The sequence below is a fragment of the Somniosus microcephalus genome, unplaced genomic scaffold, assembly GCF_052327205.1.
Source record: "Somniosus microcephalus isolate GS21.2 unplaced genomic scaffold, FLI_Smic_1.0 unresolved_chr6, whole genome shotgun sequence".
NCBI classification, from domain to species: Eukaryota; Metazoa; Chordata; class Chondrichthyes; order Squaliformes; family Somniosidae; genus Somniosus; species Somniosus microcephalus.
Genome location: NW_028225184.1, coordinates 35,961,286 through 35,978,208, shown reverse-complemented (window position 1 = coordinate 35,978,208; position 16,923 = coordinate 35,961,286). Strand labels below are relative to the sequence as shown.

General features: G+C 50.4%; 1 protein-coding gene across 1 annotated transcript in view; it reads left to right on the top strand.

Moving 5' to 3' along the window:
• LOC147087201 (putative G protein-coupled receptor 139) overlaps positions 1 to 16,923 on the top strand; it is a 50,747-nt gene that overhangs the window by 32,223 nt on the left and 1,601 nt on the right. The gene's annotated exons all lie outside the window — the stretch shown is intronic.

The following is a 16,923-nucleotide window of genomic DNA, read 5'->3' as shown; positions in this document are numbered from 1 at the left end:
TTGTAAGTAGCAGAGGCGCCAACAATGACCCCAGCGGCTCACCGCTAGTTGCAGCCTGCTAAACTGAAAAAATCCGTTTAATCCCTACTCTCTGTTTTCTGTCTGTTAAGCAATCATGTACCCATGCTACTGTAATGACCCCAAACCCCATGAGCCCTAATCTTGTGTAATAAACTTTTATATGGCACCTTATCGAATACCTTTTGGAAATCCATATGTACTACATTCCCTGGTTCCACTTTCTCTACCCTGCTTGTTACCACCTCAAAAATGTTTAATAAATTTCTCAAGCTCGGATTCCCTTTCATAAAACTATGTTGACTCTGACTAATCATGTTTTGATTTTCTAAGCGCCATGATACAGCCTCCTTAACGATGGATTCCAGCATTTTCCCGACGACTGATGTCAGGCTAACTGGTTTGTATTTCTCTCTTATTACTCTTCTTCCTTTATCTAATAGTGGTGTTTCATTTCCGACCTCCCAATCCGCTGGGACCATTCTAGAATCTGGGGAATTTTGGAAGATCAAAACCAAAGCCGCCACTATCTAGAAAAAGATTGGTGAAGTCAAGCATAGGTCACTTGCAGTCAGATTAAGGGGAATTTATAATGGAGCACAAATATATGGCATAAGAATGAAATACATATTTTGGTTCTGGCTTCAAAAAGGAGGGAACAAATAACCTCCCAGAGATGTCGGGCAACATAGGTTCGAATGAGAGGGAGGAATTGAGCGAAATCAGTATTTGTAGGGAAATGGTGTTAGGGAAATTGACGGGATTGAAGGCTGATAAATCCCCACGGCCTGATAATCCACATGCTAGGTTACTTAAGGAAGTGGCCCTAGAAATAGTAGATGCATTGCTGAAATTCCATAAACTCTGGACCAGTTCCCATCGATTAGAGGGTAGCTAATTTAACACCACAATTTAAAAAGGGTGGTAGAGAGAAAACGGGGAATGATAGACTGATAAGCCTGACATCGGTAGTGGGGAAAATGCTGGAGTCCATTATAAAAGATGTAATAGCAAAGCGCTTGGAAAGCAGTGACAGGCTCTGTCAAAGTCAACATGGATTTACAAAAGGAAAATCATGCTTTACTAATCTACTGGCATTTTCTGAGGATGTAACTGATAGAATAGATGAGGAAGGAGCAGTGGATGTGGTGTGTTTGGACTTTCATAAGGCTTTTGATAAGGACCCACATAAGAGATTAGCTTGCAAAATTAAAGCACATGGGATTGTGGGTAAGGTACTGTCTTGAATAGAGAACTGGTTGGGAGACTGGAAGCTTGTGTTGGAATAAACGGGTAATTTTCTGAGTGGGAGGCAGTGACTAGTGGGGTACCGCACGGATGGGTGCTAGGACCCCAGCTATTCACAATGTATAGAAATCATCTAGACGAGGGAACTAGATGTAATATCTCCAAGTTTGCAGACGACACAAAGCTGGATGGGCGTGTATGCTCTGAGGCGGATGCAGAGAAACTCCAGTATGATTTGGACAGGTTGGTTGATTGGGAAGATGCATGGCAAATGCAGTATATGTTGGATAAATGCGACGTTATCCACTTCAGTAGCAAAAACAGGAAGACAGATAATTATCTCAATTGCAATAGATTGGGAAAGGGGGAAGTGCAACGAGACCTGAGTGTCCTTGTGCACCAGTCGCTAAAGGTAAGCATGCAGGTGCAGGCGGTTAAAAAGGCAAATGGTATATTGCCCTTCATAGCGAAAGGATTCGAGTACAGGAGCAAGGACGACTTGCTGCAGTTGCACAGGGCCTTGGTGAGACCACACCTTGAGTATTGTCTGCAGTTTTGGTCGCCTTATCTAAGGAAGGATGTTCTTGCCATGGAGAGAGTGCAGCGAAGTTTCTCCAGACTGATACCTGGGATGGCAGGAATGACTTATGAGAAGAGATTGGGTCGATTGGGCTTATATTCGCTAGAGTTTAGAAGAATGAGAGGGATCTCAATTTAACTTATAAAATTTTAACAGGACTAGACAGACTAAATGCAGGAATGATGTTCCCGATGGCAGGGAATTCCAGAACCAGGAGACACAGTCCAAAGATAAGGGGTAAGCCATTTATGACCGAGATGAGGAGGAATTTCTTCACCCAGAGATTGGCGAATCTGTGCAATTCTCTTCCACACAGGGCATTTGAGGCCAATTCATTAAATATATTAAAGAAGGAGTTGGATATAATTCTTGAGGCTAAAGGCATCATGGTATATGGGGAGAAGGTTGGGATAGGGTACTGTGTTTGGATGATCAGCCATGATCTCATTGAATGGCGGAGTGGGCTGGAGGGGCCGAATGGCCTATTCCTGCTCCTATATTCTATATATCTATATTTCTTTCTCATCTGCCACCTCTTTCAGAACACTAACATGTAGACCGTGTGGTCCAGGGTATTTGTCGGCTTGTAGTGCCATTAATTTATCTAGTACTTTTTCTCCACTTATGTTATTTACATTACGTTCCTCGCCCTATTTAGACCCATGGTTCCCCACCATTTTTGTTACGAGTCTTGTGTCTTCTATTGTTTTAGACAGGTAAAAAATAATTGTTTAACGTTTTTGCCAAACATATATTTTGTATCTGTCACATCCGCAAATAATTCTCTCCGCTTTGACAAGTATATTCTTACTTTCTGAAAACTGTGTTTGCTGCATCTGATTATTTTACTTTCAGCTACATTTGTAGTGATTTCATCTTGAATTAAAGTTTCAGATCATTCCCATGGCACAGATTTAACCTCCGCAGCTTTAAAAACCGAAAATACTGGAGATACTCAGCAGGTCAGGCAGCGTCAGAAGAAAGAAATAGAGTTAACGTTTCAGGTGTATCACCTTTCGTCAGTTCTGGAAAACAGCAGTAAATGGAACCGATTTTTAAGCAAGTGTCGGGGCTGAGAAATGGGGGAGTGCCCGAAAGGGCAAAAGGGAAGGCCTGTGAATGGAAGGCCGGAAAGTTTATGAGATATTAAGAGATATTCAAGGCAAAAGGACATGTTAATGGGACAGGTTAAGAAACAAAGACTGGCTCCACATGAAGTGTAAATTGCGCTGGCAGAATGAAAGGCAGCAGCCTTGTGGAAGAGAAGAACAGAAAGAGTGGATAAAAATATATATATGATAGGGGCCAGGTTATGATCTGAAATTGTTGAACTCTATCTTGAGTCCAGAAGGCTGTAAAGTGCCTAATCGAAAGATGTGGTGCTGTTCCTCGAGCTTACGATGAGCTTCCATGGAACTATGGAAGAGGCCGAGGACAATTACCTTTAACTGACACATTTGTACAATAAGGTTCTGTTTTCTACCGTTAACAGATTCTGCGGGTTAGCTCCCTAGAACACGTGTATTGTATTGGCCACTCTTCAGTTCTACAGCAGACATCATCTCTCTATAGGACACTGAAATTTGATTACTACAGCAATGTCTTCCCCCATATCTCCTAGGATTCATCAATGGCTCTCGCTACTTTGCCCTACTTCCAGCTTAAATAACTGATTTGAAACTTTCCTTTTATTTAATCTAATTGTTCTGATCTTACTTTTAACCTGTGCATGATTCACCCACTTCCCATTAAGCTTCTGCTCTGTAAACACGTGAATGTAGAAATCGCTAAGCACCCAGAGCTATGTTCTGTACTGACTTACAATCCTCCCCTCTCAGTCTACCACCTCATGATGAATAATTATTTTTTACTGATTCACTTGTACAATAAGGTTCTGTTCTTCTACCGTTTGAAAATTCTATCCTCCCACTCCCTCCTTGCTTTACTTATCATTTTTCATTACCATATTTCTTATTTTCTCATATTCACTCTTAGATTTTTTTAAATTAATCTTGGCGACTAAATATGGATCATTCTCCAATTTTATTTTGATTCTAATCTCTTAGCTACAAGATTGTGAACGATAAAGTACTAATTTCCAATTGTATATCTTTATCCTGCAACTTTACAATAGGCTTCTGCAAAATGTCCTATTGCTTGTCTTTAACCCAGAGTACCAATGTGTCTTTCCATCTCACCTTGCCAAGCACAGGCTTCCTCTTTCTAACACATGGCCCATTCCAATCTAGTGCCCCAATCTCTCTCCATTATGTGTTCGCTCACTAATGGACTTTATCAATTATAATATAATGGTCATTACCTCTAAGGATCTCTCCCACAAATGAATCATCTCCCTGATCTATATTATTACTGGTAACTATGTCTAACATTAACTCCCCTCCAGTAAGGTTCCAATATGTTGCTTGAGGATTGAAAACCCCTCGCATTTGATGAAGTTCATTATTTTTACTCTATTTTTAATCCCTGTTCTGATAGATTATTCGGTAATTATGACCTCTCAGAACAACAATTTATTCCGACTCATCCCTGATCTGTCAATTTACTTCATAATTGGGGCCCATTACTACTACCCCAGTAATTTAACAATCCCTTTGTTATCTTTGACCTCTGAACATACTGATTCTGTTTCAATCATTGTTTTGTGTAAATTAGTCCGCTCTACAGCAGATTTTACCTCATTCGCAGTGCAACCTATTCTTCTCTATTGCATACCTCTTCAATAGAATATAACGTGCTATGTTTATATTCCTCACTTGGCCAGTTGATAGGCATGTTTTGTTACTGATATTACATCAATATCTTCCGGTGATATAATTGTTTCTAATTCCCCCAAAGTTTTTTCCACACAGAGTAAAATAATACAAACAATTTAGAATTTTGTCCATATTTAAGGCAATTCCCTTTCCCTTGACTCCTTTGTCCAAGTTACACTGTGTTCCTGTTTCTCAGACTTTCCCCTGGTTATATCACGTGACTAAGCTAGTGTGAAGTGCGTTACATCATTTCTTTACAGTAAAGCCGCCAACTAAATGTCTGATCTTTCTGTAGCTCTTGGATTTACACTGAGGTTGGTGAGAATGCAGAATACTCTGGCACGTGTCATTCTCGAATCACAGTCCATAAAAAGTTACAAATAAAATTGGGCTCTGCCTCGAGAAGAAGTAATGTAAAAGCTGATGGGAAGTGAGCAGGGGAGCGGATTTACACCAGGGGAATAATACTGTGCATAATTGTTCGACAGTATGATATATTTCTGTACTGCCGAATGAGAAATATTTCCACAATATATTTTCATTCAGTATGTTTAATCACATTCTCAGTTCTGATGCACTGTTCTGAGTGTCAGCGTTCGCTTCCTGTTGCTCCAAGGTGAACACGCTTCACCCTGAAACCACAGGTTTCCATTGGAAACTTTAAGCGTCACGGCTAACTTCAGCCTGAAATATTTTCCGATACCTTACCTATAGCTGTTTAATTGTACTTCCTGCCTCCATACCGATGAAAGGCGAATTGTGATATGTGTGTTATTCCTGCTTTTCAGTGGATTGACGGAGAATTTGTTATTAATTATTTAGATCAAACTTCCTCATTCAGCATGCTAGATTTCTTCCTGTCACTGAGATATAATTCAGCACAATGGGTGGATATAGCTTTCCTTCAATGAACACAATGCTTCAGATAACCTTTGAGTTCATCATGTCACTGAGATATAAATCAGCACAATGTGTTTAAACTGCTGTCCTTCAATAAACGCAGTGCTTCAGATAACTGTTGAGTTCACCATGTCACTGAGATATGGCACAGCGCAATGGATGGAAACAGCAGTCCGTCAATAAAGCCAATGCTTGAGCTGCCCGTTGAGCTCTGCAGTTATCTATTAATATCCAACTTTTGAGTCGCGATTCCCAACTGTAATACATCCATCCATTCAAAAATGGAGCTCCGAATAATGAATTGCAATTGTGGTTCATTGTGTGGCCGCATTAGGAGATCTGTAAAGATGCTCAATATTTACACACACTCTCCACCGAGCTGCTTTCCTCTTCTTTCAGTGACGGTTTCTCCGCCACAAATTGAAGGCATTGTCTATTTTGAGTTACTTTTCACGCTGGTTTCTATTAGGCACAAGGACATATTTTGAAACTTGCCAACAATTATTGGAAATAACTTCTCCTGATAAAGTATTCAGTTATACTGAGGTAATCCATATTATTATTAAACCTAGGACATTTACGAGTGAATTTAGGAAGTATTCATTCAAGCATCGAGTTGTGGAAATCTGGAGTAGTCTCACATAAGGCTGCGGATGGTGGGTCACTGATGGTTAAAGACTGAGATCTTTAGTTTTTTTATTTAATTTTATCAATGAATACAGACCATAGGCTGGAGGTACACATTAGTTGAGGTACAGATCAGCCATGATCTAACTGAACTGCAGAACGCATTCGAGTTGCTGAATGGCCCATTCGTCTTTCGTTGGGCAGATATTGGCATTACATTTTCACAGGAGTTTGAAGTAACGGCGAATAAAGTTCATCAAAATGACTAGGGACTCGTGACGTTCAGTAAACCTGGAACAGCAGCTGTTCTTCCAGTTCTGTTTTCACTGTTTAAACATAACTTATGGTTTGCGAACACACTGTTATCACGTGAACCACTGGAGTCAGCAGATATTATATAGATAAAGCTGAATGTATTGCATTCAAATTCAGGATATATGACGCAGTCTTTAATCCATCTTTCTTAACAGTTGTGTTCAACCAGGCACAGCGCTGGTGGATATTCTACGGACACATAGGCGGATGAGATTTCCCCCTGAATGTCTTATTTTCATTTAATCTATATTTCTCCTCTGTTTTTTGGAACAAGTATGTTTCATTCTACCTCATATTTATGACTCAAAGACTCTCTCAGATGTTCCTCTGCTCTCTGTTCATTTCCAGGACTAGTCTTTCCTAAATTGTCATTGCTATGGAACCCGAATTCGTTCTGTATTCATTCGGCTGCGCATTCTGGCTGACTTTGAACAACAGAGTCCATTTTACTTCTATCTTCCAATTTTTGATTGATCTGTTTACCTTCACTCCTGTTGGGCTGTTCTTTCATGTCTCCTCCCGTTCCTTTGACAAAGTCAGGACACCTGCCATCTCTCCACGTTCGGGTACATAACTCTGTTAATCTGTGCCACAAACATCCACTATTGCTTTGAGTTTCTACTCTAATGACGCCGTTCCAGGCTTGAATATGGCTTGAATAAGCCAAGGACGATCACTGTGCCTCGTTCGGCATTCTCGACAGGCCCCATGGAGGTATCCGTCGCTGCAGACTGCTGAACACCAACCAAAACTGCACCAACCAACTCTCCCACCGACCTTCCTGTCTAGTGTGCACTGCAGTATCGAACCACGCCAATATTATTCCTGCTCCTCAAACGTCACCCACATTAGACTACTGGCCTCTGTTGGAAGATCAGCAACCAATGTCGCCCGCTGTCTTTCCCGGCAGAATGTCCATTCATTCTCACATAAATCGTTTCCCATCTAGCACCATAGTGTGTATTAATGTAATCTTATCATGGCTTTGACGGATCTTTTCTCAGTTATGGTAATAACTTGCCCTTCGTTGAAACGACCTGCCTGGATATTACTTCCATTATTTGGTCCTCTCACTGCAGTGGCAGTGTGGCCATCATCTGAAAATCTCAGTTTCATATGTTCTCAAACTCATCTGGCACCATCCCAACTGAGGAGCTCACCCTGTTCCATCTCTTTCGAATCTTATGTTTTCTAATTTACAACCGCAGTCCATAGCAACACTCTGAGTTTCTCTTCGGGAGATGTCCACTCACATTCTACCTTAGCCTAATCAGTTACAGACTCCTCATCTTCTGTGATTTCACTCTCCATCTCAGCTCATTGTTATGCGTCTGCTCTGAGCTCACTGCCCTACTATTCTTCCTTTAGCTCCTGCCAATATTCACGACCGTACTTTTGACTTTGTCATGTCACGTAGTTTCTAAATTCGTTGAGCTAAATTCAGAAACTATGATCTGTACAGTAAGGGGCGCACTTCAGAGGTTTGCTTTGAATCACTTTGTCATTAATTTTCCTCTAGTGCGCATGACTTTTGATTGTTTGATGCTGACACCAAGAGGCTGAAGTATGAAGCGATCTGTCGCCAGAACTTGAGTTTCTGACCATGTTGAGAGTGACGGTTCTAACTAATGACAAATTATTGATGGGGTTGTACTGTGTTCATTGTCCAATCTAGGCTCTTCATCTGAGGTTATGGTGTGAAATTAAAATGCTCCCATGTTGGACCTTGCTAAGATCCAATCCTTATTTTATTGTGGTGCTGTTCATTTAATTGTGGGGCCACATCACTTCCTCTCAACCTCTGTTTCTGCTCTCATTCTCTGAACGCTTCCAGGTATGATATTCTGGGAGGCGTTGCAAGCGACTCAGTCACCGTTCCTGGCAGCTCTCATGTCTCAAAGTAGCTCACTCTAGAACATGGACACAGCCGCCTTGTTACTGATGTTTGGTGAGTCGCGAAACAATTTTGTACCTAAATTATTGCATTCCAGTTCTGTGAAGTAACTGAGTGGGCAAATGTAAGCTGTAGTTCGGGACTGAGCCCGGCGGTGTCCGATGTCCAGTCGCTCAGTGGATGAAAGTATCTCCTCGTTTGGATTGAAACTGTTTAGATTGGAAAGCCTTCGGAGTGGATACTTGTTTCTGCAGAATTCTCAGTTAAAAGAATGCTCCTGGTGTCAGTTTTCCGGAGAGATGAGTGATTTTGGGCGGAGTGTGAAGTAGAGAGAATGCCCGCTGCTGGACATTACCACGTGTCTCCTTTATAAAGTGTTGATTAGTGGATGTCCACTGAGAACACTCTCAGGGTCCATGTTTACACCTTCTGTAATCAGACTGTTCACGGACACACAGCGGCTGGGCTCAGACATGGAAAGTTTCCACTCTCCCCAAGGGCAAAACAGAAAAATGTCGCCCTTACAATCGCATTCCAGTGTGAGTCGCCTCGTTTAAAAAGGAAAGGGGAAGGATTAGACGAATTGAAATAAAACGGTTATATTTGTGTCTGATAATTCACAATAGCAGCTGATTATGTTTGAGGTTTCACAAAGATGTTCACTTGAAATAATGTTATTCTGTCGGTTCTGTAAAGCCTGGTAATTTGCTGAACAGAACAGGATTGTTTTCAGTGGGCAAAGGCAAAGTCTTTCCGGCTGACGCAGGCACAACGGGCCGAATGATCTGTGCCTGTGCTGGACGCTTATCTGATTCTATGATTCAGGAGATTTGGAGAGGGAATCAACAATAAAAAATATTAACAGTCAGTGGATTATCCAGAAAATATATTTTCAGCTCTTCCGTTGGTGCTGAGACACTGTTCTTTCTGTGAGCAGATCAGTTCCTCTTCATTTGAACTAAAGCTCCTTCAATTTTAAACCACTGCCTTCCGTTATGACAACTAACTGCTGTTACTGTTCTCTGCAGCACAGACCATTTTCCCTTTGTTTGCTTATTTTTCATTCTCTTTGACATCTTGCACCTCCATTTAAGGCACTTTGAGGTATTTATGAGCGTGTGTGTATTGTCTGTAAAACTAAACTTTTCTGGTGAATAATTTAGGCTGTTTTCAGATCTATGAATTTATTTAAAGTCCCCTTCCTCATTCAGTCTGCTAGAGCTGAGCAGCTCACTGAGAGATAGATCTGCACAGAGGGCAGAGACCAACGTCCTTCAACAAACACTATGCTACAGCTGCCTTTTGTGCTCAAAATTTATCTCTTAATCTCCATCATGTTCAATCTGAATTCCCACCGTTAATGCCACCAGCCAGTCCATAATGGATCTACGTCACTTGCATTGCCATCCTGTTCCGTGGTATGTTTGCATGTGGAGATTTGTAAAGATGCTCAGTGTTTGCACACATACTCCACCCAACTGCTTTCCTTTAGCTTTTACTGATAGATTCACTCAGTCACATAATGGACTGTTTGTGTATCTGATCATCATTTAAAGCTGCTTTGTTTCATTAGGCCCAAGGTACAGCTTTATCCTAGCCTTGGGTTATTGGAATTGTTTACAAACGCTCATCTCAATTGACCTTATTTAGTTAGAATCATAGAATGAGGTATTCGGCCTGTCCTCCATGTGTCGGCTCTTTGAAAGATCTGTCCAAATTAGTCCCAGCCTGGAACATTTTACCCGTAACCATGCAAATTAGTGCTCTTCATGTATATGTCCAATGGCCTTTGGAAAGATCCTATGTAACCTGATCCCACCACTGCTTCAGGTGGTGCTTTCCAGATATTACCAACATCCCGTGTCAAATAATTTCCTGTCATTTCCCCTATCTGCGATTTTCAGTTTAATTTTATATCTGTGACCTTTGGTTGCCGACCCACTTTTAAGGGGAACAAGTTTGTCGCTATTTGCTCTATCAAAGCACCACATTATTGCGAGTACCTTTATCTGCTCTCCCATTGCCATGTTCTGTTATAAGGTGAACAAGTTCAGCCTCTCCAATTGAGGTCCCTCATCCCTAGTATCATGCTGGAAACCTTCTCCCTACCCTCCAAAGAACTTGACATCGTTCATAAAGTGCGGTGCTTAGAATTGTACACAATGCTCCAGCTGAGGCCTAAAAAGTGATTTGAAAATGTTTAGCATGACTTTATTGTTGTTGTATTCAATGGCTCTTTTTTGAAAGCCAATTATCCCACGGATGTTGCCTGACTTGCTGAGTTTTTCCAGCATTTTCTGTTGTTATATCCCATACACGTTCTATGCTGCTTTATTTACTTGCCGTGCCAGCTTCAATGCTTTGTGAGTGTGTTCTCTTTGAGCTTTTACCCCTTGAAGATATTGTGACTTACATTATGCGGCCTCTCCATGGCTTTTCTCCCGAAGTGCTTCACTGCACAGTTAGCCGCAGTAAATTGAATCTGTCATATGTTTTTCCATTTCAACACTCTGACTATATGCGCCTGCAGTCTGCTGCTATCCTGCTCAAAATTTACAACTTTGCCAAATTTAGCATGAAACGCAAATTCGAAATTTTATCCCTTAATCATAGGTCCAGCTCATTTCTACATAACCCGAAAATCAATGGTCTTAACACCGACTCCTGGGGTACACCACTGCGTACTTCCACATGGTCAGAACAACACCTGTTCACCACTACTCTCTGCCTCTTATCCCTTAGCCATTTAAGAACACTATTCACCACCGTCCCTTTAATACCACGTGTTTCTACATCTCTAGTGAATCTGTTATGTGATATATTATTGAAATTCGTGATATACACAACAGCTACTGCAATACCTTCTCCAACCCTCATTCCCACTTCATCAAATAACTCAATCAGGGCAATCAAGCAATATTATCCCTGAACAATATACATTAATAAGGGACAAATGGCTCTCCCTTACTAAACCATGTTTCTCTAAATGAGAATTAATGTTGTCAATGACTGTGGTTTCCAGTAGTTGTCCCACTGCTGAACGTAGACTGATTAGCCTGTAGTTACCAGGTTCATCGGTCTCCCCGTTTTGAACAGTCACTGACATTTGCAATCATTCAGTCCTCTGGAAACACTCACATTTCCAAGGAGGGTCGCAAGACGGTGGTCAGAACTTCTGCCATCTCACCATAGATTCACCAAGCACTGTAGAATGCATCCCTTGTGTACCAGAAAACTTGTTACCTTTGAATGATTCCAACACATTTATCACCACTTTTCTACCTATATTTATCCTATCCAATATATATACTTCCCATCTTCTACTGCTATTTCATCCTCTTTTGTGAATACAGATGCAAAATACTCATTCCGCACCTCAATTATAGCATCAGCCTCCACAAGAATATTGACCTTTTTACTCTGATCGGCCCCACCATTCCTTTAACTGAACTTTGAGGTTTTATATATGGAAGGTTGTTGTATTTCTGTTAATGTTACCCGCCAATCTGTTTTCATAATCTCTCTTTGCCCTTCTTATATCGTTTTTCAATTGCCACATGCACTCTCTGGATTTTACGTGGTGTTCTGCTGTATTTGTGCACCCTCCCCCTGCCCCGGCCCTCCACCGACCCTCCCCCAACCTTCCAACGACTCCCGCCAGAACGCGGACCTGACCAACCCCCGAACCTCCCCCGGCCCTCCCCCGACCCTCACCTGACCCTCCCCTGATACCGCCCCTCCCCTTCCCCCGGCCCCGAACCACCCCCGATCCGAAAGCCCTCCCCCACCCCTGCACCCGGTCCTCCACTGGCCCTCCACAGACCCAGCCCCCGCCCGACCCAAACCCACCCCCGGCCCACCCCCGGCCTTTCCCCGACCATCCCCCGACCCGGCCCCGACCCTCCCTCGACCTCGACCCTCCCCCTACTCTCCCTCGACCACGACCGACCCCAACACAGGCCCTTCCCCAGTCTTCCCCTGGCCCCGTCCCTCAACCGGCTCTCCCCCGCCCTCGAGCCCGCCCATCCCCCGAACATCCCTCGAACCCGACCCTCCCCGACCCTCCCTCGAACCCGACCCTACCTCGACCCCGTCGCTGCCCCTCCCCCCGACCCCGGCCCTCCCCTGGCCCTGGCCCTCCCCCGACACTCCCCTGGCTCTGACCCACTCCGACACTCAACCGGCCCTCCCCTGGCCCTCCCCCGACCCTCCCCCAGCCCTCCCCCGACCCTCACCCGAGATTCCCCCGACACCGGCCCACCCTGCCCCCAACCCCGGCTCTCTGCCGACCCTACCCCGACCCCGCCCCGACCCTCCCCCTCCCCCTCCCCCGACCCTCCTTCTCCCCGAACCGCGACACTACCCCGACCCTCTCTCGACCCCTACCCTCCCCTGACCCAACCCTGCCCGCCCCCGGCCCTCCCCCGACACTCCCTCGACCCCTCCCCTCCCTGGACACCCCCCCGGCAATCCCCTGACCCTCCCGCAACCCGCCCCCGACCCCGACCATCCCCTGGCTCTCTCTCGAACCCGACACTCACTCGACCCTCCCTCGACCGGACCCTCCCCTGAAACTCCCAACCCCGAACCTCCCCTGACCATCCATCGACACCGACCCTCCCCCGACACCGGCCCTCCCCCTCCCGCGGCCTTCCCTCGACCCTGGCCCTCCCCCAACTTTGGCCCACCTCGACACTCCCCCGACCCCAGCCCTCCCCCGGCTCTCCCCCAGCCCTGCCCCGGACCTCCCCCGGCCCCCAACCTCACCCGGCTCGGCCCTCCACCGGCACTCCCCGACCATCCCTCGACCCAGTCCCTCCCCCAGCCCGCCCCGACCCCTGGCCGTGAACCTCCCCCGGCCCTTCCCCTCACCTGGCCCCGGCCCTACCGCGGCCCAATCCTCCCCCAGCCCTGGCCCTCCCCCGACCCCGGCACTCCCCCACCCACTGCCACGGACCTCTGCTGACCCCGGCCCCAAACCTCACCCGACCCCGGCACTGACCCTCTTACGACCTTCCCAATCCCCCGACTCTCCTCCGGCCCCGACCCTCCCCCGACCCTCCCCCGGCCTTTCACAGCTTTCCCCCATCTCTCCCTCAACCAGGACCCTCCCCCAACCCTCCCCCGACACTCCACCGACCACGGCCCGACCCTCCCCTGGCCCTCCTGTGACCCCGGCCCCGGCCCTCCCCCGAACCCGTCCGCTGCCCTCCACCGGCCCTCCCCTGACCCTCCGCCGACCCTCCCACGAAACTGGCCCCGACCCTCCCCCGAACACGGCCTTGACACTCCCCAAACCCCGGCCTTCCCCCGGACATCCCCGACCCTCCACCGACCACAGCCCTCCTCCGACCCTCCCTCGACCCCGGCCCTCCTCCACGCCACTTCGACCTCGACCCTCCCCCGGCCCTCTCCCGAACCTCCCCCGACACTCCTCGAAGCCTCGACCGACCCCGACCCTGCCTCGACCCCGACCCTCCCCTGACACTCCACCAACCCGGCTCTGACCCTCGCACGGCTCTCCATTGATCCCGACACTTCTTCGACCCTCCCTCGACCTGCCCATCCCCCAAACCTCCCTCGAAACTGACCCTCTCCCGACCCTTTCTCGACCCCGACACTCCCTCGAGCCCGACCCTCCCCTGAACTTCCCTCGAACCCAACTTTCCCCGGACCCACCCCCGGCCCTCCCCCGACCCTGCCCCAACCCGCACCCAACACCGATCATCCCCCGGCTATCCCTCCACCCCAACACTCCCTCAAATCTTCCTTGACCCGTCCCTCCCCCGAAACTCCCAACCCCGACCGGCACCCGACCCCGGCCCTGAACCTCCCCCGACTCTCCCCCGACCCTCCCTCGAACCCGAAACTGACCTGACCCTCCCCCGATCCTCCATCAACCCCGACCCTCCCCCGACCCCGGCCCTCCCCCGATACTCCCTCGACCCTGGCCCTCTCCCACCCTCCCCCGACCCCGGCACTCCCCGATACTCCCTCGACCTCGGCCCTCCCCCGGCACCAGCCCTCCCTCGGCCCCGGCCCTCCCCAGGCTCTCCCCCGACCCTACCCCAAACCCGGCCATCCTCCGACCCTCCCTCGACCCCAGGCCTCCCCCAACCCTGGCCCTCACCATGCCCTCCCCGACCCTCCCCCGACCCCAGCCCTCCTCTGACACTCTCTCGACTCCGGCCCTCCTCTGACCCACTTCGACCCCGACCCTCCCACGGCCCTGCCCCAACCCACCCCCAACACTCCCCCAACACTCACCATAACCCGACCCTGCCTCGACCCCGACCCTCCCCCTACCCTCCCCCAACCCGCCTCTGACACCAACCCTCACCCAGCTCTCCATTGACCCCGACACTTCCTCGACCCTCCCTCGACCCGCCCCTCCCCCGAACCTCCCTCGACACTGACCCTCCCCCAACTCTCCCTCTACCCGGACCCTACCTCGACCCCATCCCTCCCACTCCACTGACACCAGCCCTCCCCTGGCCCTGGCCCTCCCCCGGCACTCCCCCGGCATTCCCCGACCCTCCCCTGGCTCTCACCCGACCCTCCCCCGGCCCTCCCTCGGCTCTCCCCCGACCCTCCCCCGGCCCTCCCCTGACACTCCCCCGACCCTCCCTCGACCCCGACACTCCTTCGATCCCGACCCTCCCCCGACCTTCCCTCGACCCCGACCCTCCCATGACCCTACCCTGGCCCTCCCCAGCCCTCTCCGACCTTCCCTCGACCGGACGTTCCCCCGAAACTGCCAACCCCGACCCTCCCCCGACCATCCATCGACACCGTCCCTCCCCTGACATCGGCCCTCCCCCGACCCCGGCCCTCCCTCGACCCTGGCCTTCCCCCGACTTTGGCTCTCCCCAACACTCACCCGACCCCGGCCCGACCCCGGCTCTCCCCCAGCCCTGCCCCGGGCCAGCCCTCCGCCTGACCCGACCCTCACCCGGCCCCGACCCTCCACCAGCCCCGGCCCTCCCCGACCATCCCACGACCCAGAACCTTCCCCAAACCTGGCCCTCCCCTGCCCTCCCTTGTCCCCGGCCCTCCGCCGAACCTCCCTCGACCCTGGCCCTACCCCGACCCCTGCTTTCCCCTGACCACGGCCCTCCCCCGGCGCAGGCCCTCCCGCGACACGACCCCGACCCTCTTCTGAACCTCCCTCGACCCCTGCCCTCCTCTGAACCTCCCTCGACCCCGACCCTCCCCCAGCCCCAGCGCTCCCTCGGACCCGGCCCTCCACAAGCCCTCAGCCGACCCTATCACAACCCCGGCCCTCATCTGACCCACCGTCGAAACTGGCCCTCCCACAACCCCGGCCCTCCCCCGGCACTTCCCCAACCCTCCCACGAGCCTGGCCCTCATCCGACCCTCCCTTGACCCCCGCCCTCCTCCGACCATCCCCCGGCCCTCCCCCAGCCCTCCGCTGGCACTCCCTCGACACCGACTCTGCCCCGAACCGCCCTCGACCCCGATACTCGCCCGACCCTCCCTCGACCCCAGCCCGACACCGACCCCGGCCCTCCCCCAAATGTCCCTCGACCCCGGCCCTCTCCCGACCCTCCCCCAACACTGGCCCTCTCCGGCCCTCCCTCGATCCCGGCACTCCCCCGAACCTCCCTGGACCCCGGCCCTACCCCGACCCCAGCACTCCACCGAACGGGGACCTCCCCCGGCCCCGACCCACCCCCGGCCCTCCCCCGGGCCTCCACTGGCCCTCCCTCGACCCCGAACCTCGTCCGACCATGGCACGACCCCGGCACAGTGCCTCCCCCGGCTCTCCTCCATCGCCGACCCCGACCCTCCCCGACCCTCTTCGAGCCAGACCCTCCATCAACCCCTGCCATCCCCCATCCCTCCCCCCGGCCCCGAAACTCCCACGGCCCTCCCCCGACCCCATCACTCCCCCTCCCCCAGCCACGGCCCTCGCTGACTCTCCCCCGACGTCGGCCCTGACCATCCGCCGACCATGCCCTGATCCTCCCTCAGCCCTCCACCTCCCCCGACCCCAGCCCGCCTCTGACCCCGGGCCTACCCCGACCACGACTCTCCCCCGACCCTCCCTCGTCCCCGACCCTCCCCCGACCGCCGCTCACCCCCGAACCTCCCTTGATCCCGACCATCCCCCGACCCTCCCCTGGCACAATCCCAATCCTCCCGCGGCCCTACACTGACCCTCCCTCGACCCCGACTCTCCCTCGACCCGACCATCCCCCGACACTCCCCCGACATTCCGCCGACCCTCATCTGACCCTCCCCCGACCCCGGCCCCGAGCCTCGCCCTAACCACCCCCGGCCACAGCACTCCCCTACCCCTCCATCAACCCCGACCCTCCCTCGACCCCGACCCTCTCCCAGCCCTCCCCTGGCCTACCCCGACCTTCCCACGACCTCGATCCTCACCTGACACTCCCCTGGCCCACCCCAGCCCTCCCCTGACCTTCCCTTTACCCCGGCCCTCCATCTACCACAGCCCTCCCCCAAACCTGGCCCTCCCCCGGCCCTTCCCCTTCCCCTCCCCCGGCCCCGACCCTCCCCCGAACGTGAATCACCCCCGGCCC